The sequence below is a fragment of the Gossypium hirsutum genome, chromosome D10 (genome assembly GCF_007990345.1).
Source record: "Gossypium hirsutum isolate 1008001.06 chromosome D10, Gossypium_hirsutum_v2.1, whole genome shotgun sequence".
Lineage (NCBI taxonomy): Eukaryota > Viridiplantae > Streptophyta > Magnoliopsida > Malvales > Malvaceae > Gossypium > Gossypium hirsutum.
Window position 1 is genome coordinate 57,542,729 of NC_053446.1, and position 13,829 is coordinate 57,556,557.

General features: G+C 32.7%; 1 long non-coding RNA gene across 1 annotated transcript; it reads right to left on the reverse strand.

Annotated features, from left to right (window-relative positions):
* Positions 1-4,343: 4,343 nt before the first annotated feature.
* LOC107915174 (uncharacterized) lies at positions 4,344-7,336 on the reverse strand. The gene is made up of 3 exons (XR_001689215.2): positions 7,130-7,336; positions 6,580-6,667; positions 4,344-4,784 (listed from the first exon to the last, which is right to left on the reverse strand). It is a non-coding gene; the product is annotated as an uncharacterized lncRNA (long non-coding RNA).
* Between the last annotated feature and the right edge of the window lie 6,493 nt (positions 7,337-13,829).

Consider the following 13,829-nt stretch of genomic DNA (forward strand, 5'->3'; position numbering starts at 1 on the left):
TATGTGTTCCACAAAAAGAAATGTAGTCTTGTTAGATTGGGAGGCATTAAAAGAAAGTTCGTTTGCAACCCAAATCAGCTCCTTCAATCCCTCCAAAATTAGCTTACCAAGAGTATCTAAAAACACTCAAATAGGAATGAGATATTTGGGGCCCTTAAATTAGTAACTTAACTAGACCAACTGTAACAACTTGATTTTCAGTGGTAACAAAAATAGTGATTCGAGGTCACCAATTCCAATGAGTAAGCTCGTAAATTTTATTATTTAGCATTTACAAGTCAAATGTGGTTTTAGGAAGATTTTTGAATTAGTAATTTGTGTTTTATAAGGATTTATTAGGTTAAAAGGTTTAGAAAATGAGGTATCAAGACCTTAATTTTATAAACCGAGCCATAAATATTTTTATAAATATTTACGGAGTATCTTTAAGGTAGTATTAAAGTTTCGTTAGAAAATTTTAACATTTTGATAGTTAATTAATTAAAAAGAACTAAATTGAAAAAGTGCAAAACTTGCTAAAGTGATTAAATAGCATAAATGGTAAATAATAAAGGACTAAAAGGAAAAATATGCCAAGTGGAATGGCAGCATAAGTGTGAAAAAAAAAATCATGTGATATAAGGGAAAAATTGGAAATAAATGAAATTTAAATATTAAATTGAAAAATCTAAAAGTTTCTAGACCATTTATTCTCCAATTTTCTATCCAAAAACACCATTGAAGAGCTCTCAAAGTTGGTTTTCATATTTTAGCTTCATGTGAGTTTAATTCTTGCCTTTTTCTTGCAATTTTTGTGTTTTTAAAACTTTTACAATTAGGTCCAACTGGCTATTTCATTAGTTTTTTATTTTATTGGAAATTTTGAAAGTTACTATTGATGAATACTGGATGTTTTTGATGAAATAACATGGATTTAGAGTTTTAATTTTGTTGTCTGATGATTTTAATAAGTGGTTTTGTTAGATATTGATTTTAAGACTAAATTGTGAAGAATTAAAGAATTAGGGTTTGATATTAAATTTCTATGTATCAAGGGCTGTAAGGTAGCCTAGAATATTTAGATAAATTATCAATTGAGAAAAATTAGTTCATTTGATAGACTAATTAGAAAGGGGACTAAATTGCAAAAGTTATAAAAATTGGGGTAATTATGTAATTTCAAAAATTGAGGGGTATTAATTGTGAAGTGAATTAGAACTGAAATATATGCTAATGAATGAATAATTTTATATTTTAGATCAAGAGCTCGTAGATACTCGTGAAAAAGGGAAATTAGCATAATAGTCCCTAAATTTCCACAAATCTTACAATTTAGCCCAGGTAAGTTCGTATGGTTAAATTTTATTAATTATACTGAATTGGTGAATGATAGTATGTATTTTAGTATATTATTGAAAATGGAATATTATTAAATTATAAATTTGAAGTGAGCATTCGGTATAAGTGTAACACGAGATTGAGTACATTCGTTGTGTGGAGAAAGACAGCAAAGGAAGAATTGACGGCAAATTACCCAAGTAAACCGATGTTCAGCATTTGTTGTGAAATTTTGTGTTTACTTTCTGTTTAGCTCTCTAACTCATATGAGTTTCCGTTCAACCCTAATGGGTTTCTGTTTAGCTCTTTTAAGCTTCTGTTTAACCCTTATAGGTTTCCGTTCAGCTCTTATGAGCTTCCGTTTAACCCTTATGAGTTTCTGTTTAGCACTTATGCGTTTCTATTCAGCCTTTAGGCTTCTAGAAACGATGTACTCATATCCATAAGTCGTTTTCTGATTCGGTAAGATTTGGTAAGTAACATATGAAATTGATTTTGGAAGACTTATTGTTATTTTTGGTATTGATCTAAAATAAAAGTATTTATTGATTGAAGTTGTGATTGACAGGGAAATTGTATTGAATGAATTTATTTAAATTGATGTATTATAGTATATTCGGTAAGATTTATGTTTAAGCCATCGAACTTACTAAGTTTCATTAAGTTTACTTGTGTTGTTTAATGTTCTTGTAGATTTTCGTGAGGTCGGAAGGTCGGATCAACACATCAAACCACACTATCCAACTTGTTTCAGTAGTTTTTGTTACGTACATTATAGTTTATATGGCATGTATAGGGTTGGAATGATTTTCAGTAAAATTGGTTAGTTTAAATATTCTGAATTATATTTTGTTTATATTTCCAATCAACTTATCACCATACCAAAACAGGTTTTTAGCGGCGTTTTTTAGTCTTTTAGCGGCTCTTTTTAGCGCCACTAAAAGTATTTGCGGCGCTTATACAAGCGCCGAAAAAACGCCGCTATTGACAACGTCGCTAAGGTTTGCGGCGTTTCTATAAACGTCGCTAAGGTTTGCGGCATTTCTATAAATGCCGCTAAAGGTCATGTTCTTTAGCGGCGCTTATCCCACAAACGTCGCTAAAGGTCATGACTTTTAGCGGCGCTTTTATTACAAACGCCGCTATAGATCATGACTTTTAGCAGCGCTTTTATCACAAACGCCGCTATAGATCATGACTTTTAGTGGCGCTTTTTCTATAAACGCTTCTATTGTTTGGTGACTTTTAGCGGTGCTTTTTCTATAAACGCCACTATTTTGGGATTTTTGTAAAATAAAATTTTTCATATTTTCAGCCCTCCTGTAGCAACAAATCAAAAGCAACCAAATCTAAACCAGTCAAAAGCAATAAATCTATATAATATTTCAAATTAAACGAATAAAATAATATAAATATCAATAAATAAAATATAATTCATATTATTTTTACAAAAATGTTAAAAGTTAAAATGATAAAATTTTTTATACAATACACTATGACGGCGGATGTTACGACTGTTGAAACATCTTCATCATATATTGAAGCTGCCGTTAGAGTTCGTCGTACTTTCTGCTCTGCTCTGCTTCCCTCGCTGCCGCCTCTGCTTTAAGTTGTAGCTGGAGTTCTTCATATTTCCTTTGAACCTCAACTGTGGTCGCTTGCATCTGAGCCATCTGGTCTTTTAACCTCTGAACTTCAGCTTGAGCCTATCTCCCCGAAGGCATGTATTGCTGTGAGCTGGATCTAAAATATTGGGTTGGGTTAACAAAAGATCCTTGAAATCGAACCCGACCATACCTTTCAGGACCCAAAACTTCAGTAATAATCTGGTTATCAATGTCTTCAAGATGAATAGAACTATCATTGGAAGCAATCGCTTCATACTCCGCCTTTTTATCCTTTAGTTTTTCCTAATAAATAAATCACATAGTTAGGAACGCAATATATATTAAAAAATAAATGTAACATAACTTAACAATAGTTTCATTACAAGCAATAAATTAAACCATTAAAAAATAAATACTATAAATAACTAAAACAAGTCAAATCGTATTAAGTAAACATACCATAATTTCTGCAGCTTCAGGAGTCATAGGAGATCCATCTTTCTTCCTATGTGTAATTTCAAAAAGTTGAAGGCGTCTAACTTTTTGACCGGACGACAATTCCTACAATATAGTAGTAAAAATATTATTTAATGGAAAGTAATACATATTTGACAATATTAAAAAATTAAAAATACATCGGCCTCAGCTACACAAGCAAAACTTTTCGACCCGGTTGTGTGAGTGAATTTTTGTTTCTGCCTGCTGCTTTTTCTAACTCGTTCACGATCCTACGTTATATATTATTAGTATGTAAATAGTAAATACTATAAACCAAAATAATTACAAGAGTTTAGAAGTACGTCATACCTCGTCTTTCTTCGAATGCCAAAATCTAACCGCATCTTCCCATTGGTACCTCAGCATACCCGGCAGGACATTTTGCAATTTCTCTTTGAAAGTTGTTTTTGTCTTATAATAATCTTTCTATAAAGTACTTTTATGGTCTCTACATCTTTTTCCCAATGCCTTCTTTACATAAGTATCCGAGACCTCTAAAGCAAACCTCGCCTACAAAAAAACACAAGTTAAGAAAGTAAATATAAATGAAACTTAAACCCAAGTATTACAGATGACATAAACATTTTGTTACCTTAATATTATGGAGGGCTTGGTTTTTGTTACTATCGGGCATTTGATGCCATGACTCGTAGTTGATAGGCAACATATTTGCATTTCGTGCTAAAATTCCCAAGTATCCTGCTAAAAGTCGAGCTTCTGATTCAACAGGCTGACCAAAACTGTTTCTGGATACTTGGACATGCTCGACTGGATCTAACTCGTATAAATCTCTAAATAGCGTACGTCCTCGACCTCTGCGCGTCCCACCATTTTCAGCTGAAAATGGTATATTATAATATAAGAATTTGAAAAATAAATCAATTATAAGTCAACACGCATGTAAATTAAATGTAAAATTACTTTAAACTTCTGTAGGATCCTCAGGTGTAATCGGAACATTCGAAGATCCAATAGCTGTCTGTTGTTCACTATTTGTTTCTACCGAGTTTGGAGCATTTTGAACAATGCTTAGATCTCGCATTTTTTTTCTAGGCATTTTATCTGCAATACACATAAAAAACTATCTATTTGTATACCTTTTTGAGCAAACAATCTATTTGATAGATACCCGCTTTTTAGGTATGAACACTCTTGTAAAAGTGAATACGCTCTTGAAATCCATTGAGTAAAAAAATTGTTTGACTTGAGATGAGAATACATACGGCTCATCTATCAGTTGTTGTCCTGTGTGAATCAATCAAGCAAAGTTCACCATTGTAAAACCAATTTGATCTTGCTTAATTCCACGAGCAGTATTACACAAGTTCATCCAAGACCGGTCCATTTCTTAATTATTGAAGTCTAAAGTTGACAAAAAATTACACAAGTAAGTTATTTATTTATAGGTATAAATAAGTTATGTAAGTTATGATATATGTGATATATATTTATGTATGTAAGTTATGTATTATGTTAGTAATGTAAGTTGTGTATTATGTAAGTTATGTAAGTTATGTAAGTTCTGTATTATGTAAGTTATGTAAGTTGTGAATTATGTAATTTATGTAATTCGTGTATTATGGAAGTTATGTAAGTAATGTATTATGTCAGTTATGTATTATGTAAGTTATGTATTATGTAAGTTTATGTAAGTTATGTAAATTATATAATTTATGAAATTTGATCTTTAAATTATGTAAGTTATGTAAATTATGTAAGTTAAGAAATTTGATCTTTAAATTATGTAAGTCTTGTAACTTATGTAAGTTATGAAATTTGATTTTTAAATTATGTAAGTTATGTAAATTATGTAAGTTATGAAATTTGATCTTTAAATTATGTAAGTTATGTATTATGTAATTTATGTAAATTATGTAAGTTAAAATATTTGATGTTTGAATTATGTAAGTTATATAAATTATGTAAGTTATGAAATTTTATCTTTAAATTATGTAAGTTTATTAAGCGAAGTTATGTAAATATTTTTCGTTATTAAAATAGCATAAAATAAATAGAAGATACAGAAGAAGGAAAACATAAATATGTATGTATTACATTGAAATTATGTAATTTATGCAATGTGAATAGTAAATTATGTAAGTTATGTAAATTTGAACTTTAAAATAAATAAAAAATATTGAAGAGGTTTTCCGTGATTAAAATTAAATAAAATATATAACATATAACTTTAAATACATGAAATTAGGTGCTGTAATTAAAAATAAAAGAGAGGTAAACAATATATTTTTCATGATTAAAATAGCATAAAATAAAGAAAAAGGTAAATAATTAAGAAGGAAAACCTACAAATAGTTATGTAAAGTTTGGTCCCATTTAACCAAATGTTAATATTATTTACACATTTAAAATCGAGATTTTGGAAATGAATTACTTGACAAATTTTTTACTTGAGAAATGTTAATATTATTTACACATTTATAAGATTATGTAAATAAATTATTTATTATATTTGGGTCCTTAGAATCTTATGCAGTATTTTATGCCGTAATTAACAGCAATGGTGATGGTCGGACACGTGATAACGTTATATTTTAAATTGGTTTCGTAATTTTTAACTAACGTATAATCATTAACTCCCAATTTGTTAAATAAAAAAAATTATAATCGAAATCCCACTACAATTTATGAATTTGGTTCTATTTTAGTCAACATTATATTTACTTAGTGTATGGCTGCTATATTGTCTTTGATTTATGAAGGACGTCGAATCTCAATATGAATAAAAATACATACCAAACTGGATGCCAGTTACAGCGGAAAACACAAGGCAGCAGATTAGTAGACGGCAAATTTTAAATCATACAGCATTATTAAAAAAATATCAAAATGAATATTTCAATGCTGTTAATAAAAAAATGAAATAATTAAACTTTGAAACTAAAAATGAAATTATAGTGAAAAGATTTGGTTTAAATCTTTGAATGTGATCGGAAAAAAAAACAAAAGCAAATACCTTTACGAAGGGGGAAAAACAAACATGTTAAATGAATATTAATGCAACCATTATAAGCAAAACCCTTTGAAGATTGTCTTTATAAAAATATTCGATTTCTGTAATTCTACAATATCTGGAAAATAGGAATGAAAAACAACCATTATCTCGAGTCTGTACCGGGTATTAAAAAGGATAACGCACCTTGGCAAAGAACTGCAACCTGCACTGGAACAATATTGTTATCTGCCAACTAATGCTGATAACTTAAATGTTTCCACAAACCAAGACCCTGTAAGAAAACAAAGTACCATTCATAAACTCAGTACAATAGATACACACATAGACTGATAGCAAATATTTACCTAAACCAGCTTGCAAATAGAAAGCAAAATTAAATAACCTTAACCTCGACTACATAAGAACCGAATTATCACCCACGAACACCACCAAAGTTATCACCCAAACAACACCCACGAACACCACCAAAATTAAATTACCCCAACAGCAACAGATTGGGAACAAAATCAAGAAAAGAACAAAATAATTGAAACCCAATTTCCGCATACTCCACATGAACAAGAAAGAAGAAAACAACAGAATAGGAGAACGGAAAATAGTGCAATGTCGGAACAAATTTTAACAAAAATGCCAACCAAATTGCAAACAATTTTAACAAAGCAGAATAGGATAAAGAAAATGCCAAAACCTAAATCTAACAAAAAAATTCAATTTTGCAAATGGCGAAACTGACCGTCAAATGATTTTTGCAAAGGGAGGACGCGGGCGACAGAGGAAGCCGAAGTGGAGACGACTGCGACGGCACCCGCGTTGGACACCTCAGTTCGGAATTTGGGGAAATGATATCGAGGAAATTGGGGAAAAAGGAATTGCGAAATTGGGGATTTGAAATCGGGGAAATTGGGAGAATATGGGATTTTTACCTAAATATTACAAAAAAAAATAAAAAATAACCAAAATATTATATATATATTTTATTTACGAAAATATTACAAAAAAACAAAACAAAAAACAGAAAGAAAAAAAAGCCTGCGTGATGTGACAAGAGACTGATAGGTGGCACCTTTGGTGCCATTCCCATGGGCGGCACCACTCATGTTATAAACACGAGATCCGTCCAGCTGAAGGAGAAAAATAAAAAGAAAAATAAGAGAAAGAGGATGTGCTGGAAAAAGAGAGAAAGAGAAGAGGAAAAAAAGTACTTTTTTAAAAATAATTGATATTGTTGTTATGTTTTTTTGTATAATTTTTATTATTTTTTGTTGTTAGTTTAGTTATTAAGATTAATAAAAACTGAAATTGATAGTTTTAGTTAGTATTATTATTATTAGTTTTTAGGGTTTAGATGTTACTTAGTATCATTGTTAGTAAAAAACTAGTATTATTATTATGGTTAGTTATTATTTTTAGTAAAACCCTAATTATTATTGTTAGTTACTATTATTTTGAGTATAAAACTATTATTATTTTTATTGTGTTAGTTATTAGGATTAGTGGTTAAACGATGTTCATTTACAAAATGATAACTGAAAAACTATGAGCTTAAGGATGAAAAATTGCATATTGAAACATTAATTTTTGTTATTTAAGTAATTTATTTACTGTTGGAGATTTTTTTGAGATTTTGTTTATTTGTTGACAGATTGAATATTGAAGATGGATGATAAGTTTTTTGTATGCGTTTATTTCGATGGAGTCATCTTGACAACAAGTGTTGGATGTGTATTTGAATGTCGGCAACAAATAGCAATGAGATTTAATAGAAATGTCTCGTTGGATGAAATGAAGGCAAGGATTAATGCAAAAATTCTTAGACGTTATGGGAGAAGGATATCAAAAATTTTCTACAAGTTTCTAGTTTCGACAAATCAGGTCAAATTCACCGAAATGGAAGTTGTAGACGATGAAGACGTGGAGACAATGATCACTCTTTACTGTGGGAATGAGAGTGACAAGAATGCACCGATTCACTTATTTGCTGAGTTAGCCGGTATGGAGCAAAATGAAGATGTCAATGCATCCGATGAAGAACACAGAGCTCAAGAACCGTGGATGGTGGCTCTAATATCATACGTTGATAGTGAATCGACTATGGGTGGGATCGGTATCGATCTGAATATTACACCCTATATTGATGTGGTTGGTGGTGAAGAAAAAGGTGGTAGCGATCATTGAGATGAAGAGGTCGATAGTAACAGTGATCCCAATGTGGACGATGTACCTGATGATATTGATGATGAAGATGTCAACAACGATGGAAACATTAACGCTTCTTCGGTCAGGGAGCAGATGCGACGTATTTTGATACACAATAATCCTGGGCCACACATGTCGCTCATAGACCCCGACGCAGCGTATGTAGCTAAGTTCCCGGAGTACCCTGAAATAGTTCATCCTCACGGGCTGGCCATAAATTCTGATCATGATGAGTTATTCATAGGCTAGAGATTCAGCTGTAAAAAAGAATGCGTATTTGCTATTAAACGATACAGCATGAACATATCAGTGGATTATAAAGTCATAGTGTCTACTCCGACAATATATATTGAGGAGTGTTGGAACGCAGCGGAAGGCTGCAATTGGAGGGTACGAGCTGCATTCATTAAAAGTTCTCAGATGTGGGAGATACAAAAATTTGTTGGTCCTCATACATGCACATCAACACGCATGACAGAAGATCATGGAAAACTTGATTCGAAAACTATCTGTATGTGTATCATGTCAATGGTGAAGGACATGCCGACCATTAAAGTTTTGGTACTGATTACCGAAATGCAAGCACGATTCCAGTATCGAGTATCATATCGAAAGGCATGGATAGCTAAACAGATGGCAATGGAACAACTGTATGGGGATTACGATTCGTCGTATAATGAGCTACAAGGATGGATAGCTGCTATGCGGGAGTACATACTGGGGACTGTGATTGAGTTACAGAAAAGGCCTTATTACGGCCCGGACGACCAGTTACAGCCGGCAAAAAGGATTTTCCATCGGATGTTCTAGACCTTTGATCCATGTGTGCGGGCATTTCCCCACTACAAGCCATTTGTGCAGGTGGATGAGACCTGGCTATATGAAAAATATACACAGATCCTACTCCTTGCGGTTGCTCAAGACAGAAATAGAAACGTGCTCCCAATAGCATTTGCCATAGTAGATAAAGAAAACTTGGAGTCTTGGGAATTCTTCCTCACTAACCTGTGGAGGTATGTTATTAACAATGATAACATTTGCATCATCTCCAATAGAGAGAAAGGTTTAATTGCAGCAATTAGGCGTTCCAGTGTGCCATGGAGATCCGTTTACTGCATCCGTCACATTATGGCTAACTTCCACAAAGATTATAAGAATGCAGACTGGAAGAGACAAGTTGTGGCAATGGGTAAATGATAACCTTATATTTTCAATATAAGTTGTAATGCTTTATGCTATCAAGTTACTAGAACTTAATTTTTTTAAATATGAATGCAGCGTACGAGGTAGAGCCCCACATTTTTCGCCAAAGAATGATCCGACTTGAGAGTGACATGGAGGGGCAGACAAACACATCTTTCCGACAATGGTTGGGCACAATGGAGCCGTGGCAATGGGCTCAATGTTTTGACAAGGGCTTTCGTTATGGCCAAATGACCACAAACTTAGTCGAGGGGATCAACGCTGTCTTGTTGAAAACACGTTATCTTCCGGTTGCATTTGTCTTTTCTGCTACTTTCTACAGGCTGGCTACCTTGATGCTAAGAATAGGTCAGCAACAAGTCGATCAGATGGAGGCAGGACACGTGTTTGTCGAACATGTCAGGGATGCAATGGTTGCAAACCGTCAGATGGCGAGGTCAATGAATGTAGAAATATATTCACGGTGACTGGAAACGTTGAGAGTTACTGAGACCATCAGTCGTCGACTTGGTATACCAACTAGGTCCTATGGAGTTGATATCCAGAACAGACGGTGAGAGTGCAGGAGGTTCGACACACTTCATTATCCATGTGCACATGTCGTGGCAGTGTGTGCTAAAGTCAACCTTAATGTTGAACAATATGTCGATGATGTGTACACGCTCGAGCGCACATTGCATGTCTGGGAAAATGAGTTCCCCGTCCTGCCTGACCTATCTACATGGGAGGTGCCTCCGACGACTTTCGAGCTTATCCCAGACAGAGGGCTACGGAGGAATCCAAAAGGTCGTCCGCAATCAAGCAGAATCCGTAATGAAATGGACATTAGGGAGAAATCTAACTGTAAGCGTTGTGGATTATGTAGGTTAAGTGGTCATAGTCGGAATAAATGCCCTCATCGGAACTTTTATGTTGGACAGTCGTCCGGATCGGGTCGGAATTGACCTAATGATGTAAAATTTTTATTGTATAGTGTTATAAAAAATATAATTCATTTGAAATAATTTTTATTATTCAGCTTATGCTTATGCTTAAATTGTATCCAAATTAAGTTATAAAATACCATGTGCACATTTGGAATTATTAAAATTATATAGAAAATTGAGGCATTTAACCTTAAATTCAGCTTTAATATAATGCAAAAATAGAATAATTAAATTTATACAAAAAAGTTCAGAAGTAAGCAAAGATTAAATTAGAAATATTAAATTTATACAAAAAGAATACAAACTTCGTAATGTACAAAAAGTGCATTAAACCCCTAAAATTGATGGTTCGATGGTGTGGTCCTAGGGGTATACCTATTCGGAGGTCGACAGTCACGTTCTGGGTGTTCGCGACGACCAACATCATCATTCTGTGCAGGTGGGGGTGTGGCAAACATAGAGGAAAAATCCTGTGGCTCGTTCAGCACCGACGAACTTGAACCGGAAGGAGTCCCATGATGCTGTGGATACGGGTCAGACGGGCTGGGTAGGATCCAAAGAGTTCAAACTCGTAGGCGTATGTGGGAATGAACGTATGCAGACGAGGGTACCACGTCTGTAATTTCCGGCCTACTGTATGGCATCCATATAAACTGCACGATTAATAACATGGTAATAATTAGCCATAACGTGTGAGTAAGATATAGAAAGTAAGATGCTATGCATATTAGAATAGCAGTTTACCCCTTCCTAGGCATGCTGTTCTAGCATGAGTCGGTATATCGGGACAGTGTGCGACCTCCCGATACCCGGACGAGCACTCTACCTACAAAAGAATAATATAGGGTTTAGGGTTAGTAACATTAATCAATATACTATGACTACAAATAATAATAAGTTATATTTTATCACTTGTTCACTAGTGGATAAACATACGGTTGGTGACTAACCGACGCCAAAAATGGCATCCGATAGAGCGCCCAGGACTGAAGCAATGTGAGGCATCCTCCCATGTTTACAACATCCGAGTTTGTCATCCGACAAAGCTCCCGATACAACACTACTAGAACAGCGGAGCCCCAGCTATACGAGTGAACACTGGACAAATCAACTAATACGGGTAAGTACATCAAATGCATGTTGTTGTTGTTTGCATCGGGCATGAGTACTCCCCCTATGATATGCATGATGTACGCTTGAGCAGCGCACATCAACTCACCTTCAGTGGTAGTCGCAGATAATTGTCCAAATTTGGCTTTTAGCCATGTAAATTTTAATCCCGTAAAATTTGACTCCTAGTCCCTTGGCGAGTCTCCTAGGAGCTAATAACAAATTGCAGCCGGATCGGTAAATGAAGATACTCCCATTACGGGCCTCTCGTCAATTGGGAGCCCAAGCTGCATCGCAACATCCTCTAAGGTCACCGTGCACTCCCCACACGGAAAATGAAAAGTGTGGGTCTCCATGCGCCACCGCTCCACTAGCGCAGATAATAAATCATAGCGCAAATCGGAGGTTCGAATCAATGCTGCTGTCCCAAAACCGGCTTGTTCCAAGTACGGCACCAATCGTGCATCTGGAGCTTTCTTTAAACCATTCACACGACCCTTTATTACTCGGTACTAGTCCTGATCCAGTTAAATTACAAAAAAATTATTACGATAACATGATTTATTTCTATATATTACGTATATCCTTTTTAAATAAATAGAACATGTGATTAACAAATAATAAAATCATACCGCCTCATTAGCCACATCAGATATGTGTCTACCGGGTTTAATCAATGGATCCATTGCAATTCTTACAAGTTGAAAAAAAAAAGTTAGTAAAACACTCTTTACTACGGCCATTTGTTCGTATTTTTCTCTCGGCATTTTATTACTTTAAAAAAATATCATAATTTCTAATTTTATAATTTTACATTATTTCAGTGCATTATGTTATTTCTTTATTAATTTAGTGTATTTTTTAAATTAATTTAGTGTAAAAAAAACCCAACCCTTATTCCTGCCCTTTGCTCGTATTATTTTTTTGAATTTTATTACTTCCAAAAAAATATATTATTTTCGTATTTTATTATTTTATATTATTTCAGTACATTTTGTTTGAAATTTTTCTATTAATTTTTTCCGAATTTTTAAAAAAGTTAGTAAAACACTCTTTACTTCAGCCATTTGTTCGTATTTTTTTCTCCGCATTTTATTACTTTAAAAAATATCATAATTTCTAATTTTATAATTTTATATTATTTCAGTGCATTGTGTTTGAAATTTATTAATTTAATGTGTTTTTTAAATTAATTTAGTGTAAAGAAAACCCTTATTCCTGCCCTTTGCTCGTATTATTTTCTCCAGTTTTATTACTTCCAATGAAAATATATTATTTTCATATTTTATTATTTTATATTATTTCAGTACATTTTGTTAGAAATATTTGTATTAATTATTTCTGAATTTTTAAAAATGTTAGTAAAACACTCTTACTTCGGCCATTTGTTCGTTTTTTTATCTGCATTTTATTACTTTAAAAGATATCATAATTTCTAATTTTATAATTTTACATTATTTCAGTGCATTATATTTGAAATTTATTAAATATACCATTTTTTTCGGATTTTATTATTTTCGGTGAATATACAATTTCCGTTTTTTTTCTTCTCGTATTTTATGTTTTCTTAATTATATTTTTTTATCATTTTATTTTTAATGCTATTTTTCTAAAAAAATTAATTACAACATCCGAAATAAATTTCATAAAAATAAATTCCTAATCAACATACAATATACATACCATGAATTTTTTCATGCTAAATAAATTTCATAAAATATATATGCTAAATAAAATAATAAAACACGTACAATGTACATAACATAAATTTTATACACACAAAAATTACAAAAAATTTAAATTAATAAAAAAATTACCTTTTTTTCTTTCCCTCTTCTCCTTCTTTTTTTTTTCTCTTCTCTTTTCCTTTTCTTTCCTTCTTTTTCTTTCTTTCTTCTTCTTCTCCTTTCCTTTTCTTTCCTTCTTTTTCTTTCTTTCCTCTCCTTTCCTTTTCTTTCTTTTTCTTTCTTTCTTTCTTCTTCTTTCCCTCTCATTCTC